Here is a 6,593-nt window from a genome sequence, read left to right as displayed (position 1 = left end):
TATGGACTTAGCACATGTTGTATAAACCCTGGAAGCTATGGACTTAGTGCATGTTGCATAAACCCTGGCGACGATGTGACTTCGTGCCTATTCCTTAGGATGAATCCTTAGGAATGAGTGATAGTTGATTCTTAGGGTAAATCTTTGAGAAATAAATAAGATAATCAGGTTGGGGTAATTTGGTTGATTTATTGATGTTTAAGCATAATAAATTTATTTATTGTGGGTTGAAAACCCTTTATGCTCACCAGGCTCCCAAGCCTGACCCACTCAGCTTTTTATATTACAGGTAGTGGACCCCGAGCATAGTCGGATGATGATGAGTGATTTTTGGATTATAGGCCAGTAGTTGTAAATAACTGTTGTAAGGCTTATAATGTCTTGTTTATGCTTTTGATCTGTATCGGAACATGACATCCCGAGGTTTTGATATAAAAGGAAATTATATATTTCTTAAAGAAAGGTTTTGATAAACTTTTATCATGTTTTGTTTTGGGAACAAATTCCGCAACATCTTTTAAAATGATTACTCTAATTTTATTTTAAAAGCATAACTTAAATCGGTCTTTTCTGGCCGAGAAATTTGGGCATGTCACAGTTGGTATCAGAGCATTAGTTTAAGCGAACTAGGAATTTATAGGATTTCTAGACTTAAACTTAGAATGCTAAGTGATGATTGTGAGATGAGTGTCTACCATATTTTAGACACGAGCAGTAGTTTATTTTATGAAAGATGCCTAAAATGCTTTTATGTGCTAAATGTTATATGTTTTCCATATATGCCATTATTTGTTCGGATCTATGGTCTGTTGCCGACCGGATCTGGAAACCTTATGTGTGTAGGATTCTAAACGTATGACTACGATATTAGAACTAACATATAAACGTTTCGGAGTAATAACGAAGATTTAACGTCTATCGAAAATAAAGATCTAAATTCACCTACGATTGGTGTATAGATCGAAATGGCGAGTACTCAAAGTGGATTCGGAAACGATAATCCGCAGCCTGAGCCAATCACGATGGCTAGGGTGCAGGCAATGGTGCGTACGATGTTAGATCAACAGATGGAAGAAACAAAACGTTTACTTCAACAAAGTAAGGATGAACTTACTGTGCCAGTACGTCAGGCATCTGCTCTTGAGGCAACTATCTGGGTTGCTAAGTCTATTGAAGAAATGATCAATGACAGGACCGCAAACAAGGTTGAAGTTGGCAAGAAGAGGAAATTTGAGGGGTCTTCAAGGCCCAACAAGAGCAACACATTCTCAAAGTCTGGAAAAAGAGGAGGTAAAGGAAAATGGTGCGGGAAGTGCAAAAATAAACACTCTGGGAATTATGGCAGGAAGGTGAATTGCTTTAACAGTGGAGAAATTGGGCATTACGCCAATGAGTGTACGATTCCCAAGGAGGTGTGTTACGGATGTGAGGAAGAAGGCCATATTTCTAAGGGCTGTCCGAAGAAAAATGAAGTAACAAGGCCAAGCGCACCGCCAACGCCAAGGGAATTTCAGAATATCCTTGACGAAGCAAATAACAACGCTAGGAATTAGAAGTAAAGACTTGATACCCGAAGATCAAGTTATGAAGTAGTAATGTGAATAGTAATAAGTGGTTTAGCTTATTAGAGGCATAGTATAGGGTAAACTTGAACCTCTGTGTAATCGTTTCAAGGAAATAATATAAACCCTGGTTTTGTCATCTGATGAATTGAATGACTATGTGAAATTCTTGTATGGTGATTTGGAGAACTGCGAGACAATACTTGGGACGAGTATGAGTAGGTGTGAATGGTAGTAGAGGCCTATACTACCGGAAGCACAGGACTCGTACTTGGATCAAGGAAAGTGACAAGGTTACCAAGGAGCTAGTAATTGATTCCGTCTTGTTCTAGTCTGTCGTTACCATCGTTTCGGTAATGACTAAGAAGATAATTTTTATTCCGGCCTTAGAGGTCATATCGAATCGAGTCCGACTAAGATAAGTATGTCACTTGGTTCAGAGAACCAAGTTTGATGTAGCATTTGACTTAAGCCAGAAGATTGAAGTGAAAGATGATCAAAGCGATCAATAGAAGTATCACACTCATTGTTAAAGAAGTTGGTAGTTAGAAATGATACATGTTGAACTGTGATTGTATCATATTAGAACATGAAGGAAGGTATAGTTTGTTCCGAAATTTGTCTCTAAGAGACCTGAGTCTAAGTAGTGCATTATACGATGAGAGATCATTATAACATGACCCAGCGATCTGTTACAATAAATGAAGGAAAGTACTTAATCTAAGAAGAAGGAGTCCTCAATAAGGATTTATTTTGTAACTTGAAGGTTACAACTGAAAGTCCTACGGAGATCTGAAGCTTTTTAGGATTCGTCAGATATTATCGAAGACTTATCCAAGGATTTTCTTCGATCGTGACTCCATTAACAGCTTTGACCCACAAAGGAGCTATTTATACTTGGAATGAGAAGCATAAGGACGCTTTTGAGAAGTTAAAGAAGAAGTTGTGTGAAGCACCGATTCTTTCTTTACCTGAAGGAGTTGATGACTTTGCAGTTTATGGTAATGCCCCTGGAGTTGGGTTTGGTTGTGGTCTGACCCAAAGGGATAAAGTGATAGCGTATGCATCGAGGCAATTGAAAGAGCATGAAAAGAACTACCCCACTCATGATCTGGAGTTGGCAGCGGTAGTATTCGCCTTAAAGATATGGAGGCACTATCTTTATGGTACTAAATGCAAACTTTTCACTGATCATAAGAGTCTTCAATATCTCTTTAATCAGAAGGAATTGAACATGAGACAACGGCGCTGGCTAGAGTTACTCAAGGACTACGACTGTGAGATACTTTACCACCCTGATAAAGCAAATGTTGTTGTTGATGCTCTCAGTCGGAAGGTAAATCTTGAAAAGAAAAGGCCAAGAGCGTTGAGGATTGAAGTTGTCTTGACAATTGTGGAAAGTATAAAGAAAGCTCAAGAGGAAGCTTTAGAGAAAAATGACCGAAAGGAAGAACGTTTGGGCAAAACGTTAGTGTTTGATACAAACGATCAAGGACTGAAGGTATTCAAAGATAAGATTTAGGTACCTAAGACGGGAGGAGTAAGAGATCTTCTGATGGAAGAAGCTCACAAGACCATGTACTCGATTCATCCCGGCAGTACAAAAATGTATAGGGATCTAAAACCCTATTACTGGTGGCCGACGATGAAGCTCGATGTTGCTAAGTATGTGGCCGAGTGTTTAACTTGTGCTAGGGTTAAGGCACAACATCAGAAACCGTATGGGAGTTTAGAACCTTTACATATACCCATGGGTAAATGGGAAGACATCACCATGGATTTTGTGACTAAACTGCCCAGGACAAGGAACAGTCACGACATGATTTGGGTGGTCGTTGATCGCTTCACTAAGAGTGCGCATTTCATAGCAGCCAACGAGAAATGGTCTATGGATAAACCTGTGAATTCTTACGTGAAGGAAATTGTGAGGCTTCACGGTGTTCCGTTAACGATTGTATCCGATCGTGACAACCGTTTTACCTCAAGGTTTTGGAGAAGTCTACAAGAGGAATTAGGTACCAAGTTGTGTTTGAGTACAGCTTACCATCCGCAAACTGATGGTCAAAGTGAATGAACAATTCAAACGTTGGAGGATATGCTGAGAGCATGTACCCTGGAATTCCAAGGTAACTGGGATGAACACTTACCTCTAGTAGAATTTTCCTATAATAATAGTTTCCACTCGAGCATCAAGATGGCACCTTATCACGCTTTGTATGGAGAAAAATGTCGAACGCCGTCATGTTGGCTGGAAGCTGGGGAAAAGCAGTTTATGGGACCTGAAATAGTCCATCAGACAGCTGAAAAGTTGAAAGTGATTAGGACAAGGATGTTAGCAGCTCAAGATCGAAAAAAGAGTTATGCTGACAAGAAAAGACAACGATATCCTTCGAAGTTGGAGATTCGGTCTTACTTAAAGTCTCACCGTGGAAGGGACTTATAAGATTTGGTAAAAGGGGAAAATTGAGTCCAAGGTTTATTGGACCGTTTAAAGTTCTTCAGAGAATCGGGAATCAACCTTACAAGCTAGAAATACTGGAAGAACTGGAGGGTATTCATAATACCTTTCATGTGTGTTATTTGAGAAAGTTCACGGGAGATGTGCCCGACATAATTCCCATTTTTGAATTAAGGTTGGATGAAAACAAGAGGTTAATTGAAGAACTTAAGGCAATCGTTGACCGTAAGACTAAGAAGTTGCGACGCAAGATGGTCTATTTAGTGCTTGTGCGTTGGAAACATACGAATGGACCAAATCTCACCTGGGAAACGGAGAGTGACATGATGAGTCGCTACCCGCAGTTGTTTGTTGATGTGTGATTCCGGGGACGGAATCATCCTAAGGGGGAGAGAATTGTAACGCCCGTGTTTCTAGGCTAGGCATTAATATTGACGTGATAGTCTAGGTTAACCTTTGTAACTCATTTTGAAGAAATGAAAAGGAATTATGTGAATATTATGTGAAAATTATGTGTTTTATGCTTAATTATTAGAGTTTAAGTAATTAAGAATAAAAATGAGCGTCGAAAATAAATATTAGATAAAGACGATATCTATTAAGAAAGTTGTAGTGGTCGTGACAAAGATTACAGATATATAAAGAATACCGAAATCCGAGTTATAACTAATAAGTTATGACATGTCGAAGTTTCGCGACAAAACCGGCACGGTGCCGAATGACGTAAAAAGTGAGTTTTTGATAAACTATTTTTTATCCTTAGTGATCTAAACGAAAGTCGTAGTGTTCGTTAAACCGAGAGTATGTATAAAAAGAACGCCAAAATCTGACTTCGTATGAGGAAGTTATGATTTTTCTAAATTTCAGCTTAGTAGTAGACAGCTAAAAACTCGAATTTTAGATCGAGTGATTTTTAGCCGACACAATCTAAACGAGAATCGAAGGTCTCGTCAATAGTAGTACAACGGTAAAAAGACAGACGAAAACTAATAATATAAAAATTAAAGTCAAAATTTTTAACGGATTTCCTGTCCCGGTCTGTTAAAAATAATAATATAAAAATTAAAGTCAAAATTAGTCAACAAAGTCTAAATAAAAGTTGTAGAGCGTAATTTTACCTACGCGTGCATATAAAGAACGTCAAAAACGGAGCACGTATGCGAAAGTTATGGATTTTAGAAGTTTTTGCACAAAAATCGAGAAAAAATGCAAAATCCGAGAAATTTCGCATGGGGGGACTTCGGCAACGTCACCTTCACTGCATGCGTGCCACGTGTCCGAAACTGCTGAGTCACCGAGGCCAGCTGGCGAGGCGTGTCGCAACCCTCGCATCCGAAGTGCAGGTCCAACCGCGGTCCGACGCGTGCCCAGGTGACTCCTCGTATCCGAAGCCGCCTTACCTCGCACCGAAGCGTGTCGCACCACCTGTCCGAGCTTCGCAGGTGCCACCTCCCATCCCTCGGACCTAGACCTCGGTCCAATCATAAGCCTACACCAGGACCCTCGCACGTGCGAGCCATGTGCCTCCTCTTCGGATCTGTTGCCACCTGGTAGCTTCTCAGCCGTTGGATCAGAAGCCTCACCCCTATAAATAGAAGGGTGCGAGACCTCCCGGGTATATTTTGGAAAAGTGACATTTTACACCCCTAAACCCATATTTCTTTCATTCCAACTTCCCCCAAAGCCCCGGTATTATACCAAACACCCGAAACACGTCCCGAAGTTCCCGAGAAGCCCGAAAAATTTATCTTTTCGGTTTCGATGTCCGACCCTCGCAGAGCCCGGTTTCTCAATAAAACTCCTGGTTTTATTAGAAACGATCGTTTTAGGAAACGAAGTGCTGCCCGATTATCATTAAATCAAGTGAGTGTGTAGTTACTTTCACCTTACACATAGATATGAAGTATTTTATATAAAATACGTGCTGTGTGAATATATATTGTTTGTTTATTTGAGATGGATGTTGAAGGAATGATTTATACAGGGTTTTAAATAATTTAAACTGTATATGTATTTTTATCTACAAAAATGTTGGGTAAAACATGGGTAGATGAAATAGTGGGTGTGTGATGAAAGATGAGTTGGATAAATGAGATGATCAGTGATATAGATCATGAGTTTAGGGTGAGTGGTGAATTATGAGAGAATCACTTACCCAAACTTTGGCCCCCATCATTCAGCAGAGTATGGATGACAACCATGGACTATTGTAGATGATCTGTGGAACATTAGCAGGCTCGCAACCTGTAAGTGTGTGAACTATATGTTCATCAGTTGTACTTTAAAAACCCATTGACATGTATTGGAAGGGGGAATTCCCGTGAATAATATTGTCGATAAATAAGAGCTATGGACTTAGCACATGTTGTATAAACCATGGAAGCTATGGACTTAGTGCCTATTGTATAAACCCTGGCGACGATGTGACTTCATGCCTATTCCTTAGGATGAATCCTTAGGAATGAGTGATAGTTGATTCTTAGGGTAAATCCTTAAGAAATAAATAAGATAATGGGGTTGGGGTAATTTGGTTGATTGATTGATGTTTAAGCATAATAAATTTATTTATTGTG

This window comes from Lactuca virosa, chromosome 3 (genome assembly GCF_052849685.1).
Source record: "Lactuca virosa cultivar CGN04683 chromosome 3, Lactuca_virosa_CGN04683_v6, whole genome shotgun sequence".
In the NCBI taxonomy this organism is placed as follows: domain Eukaryota; kingdom Viridiplantae; phylum Streptophyta; class Magnoliopsida; order Asterales; family Asteraceae; genus Lactuca; species Lactuca virosa.
Note: the sequence above shows the minus strand (reverse complement) of the source record.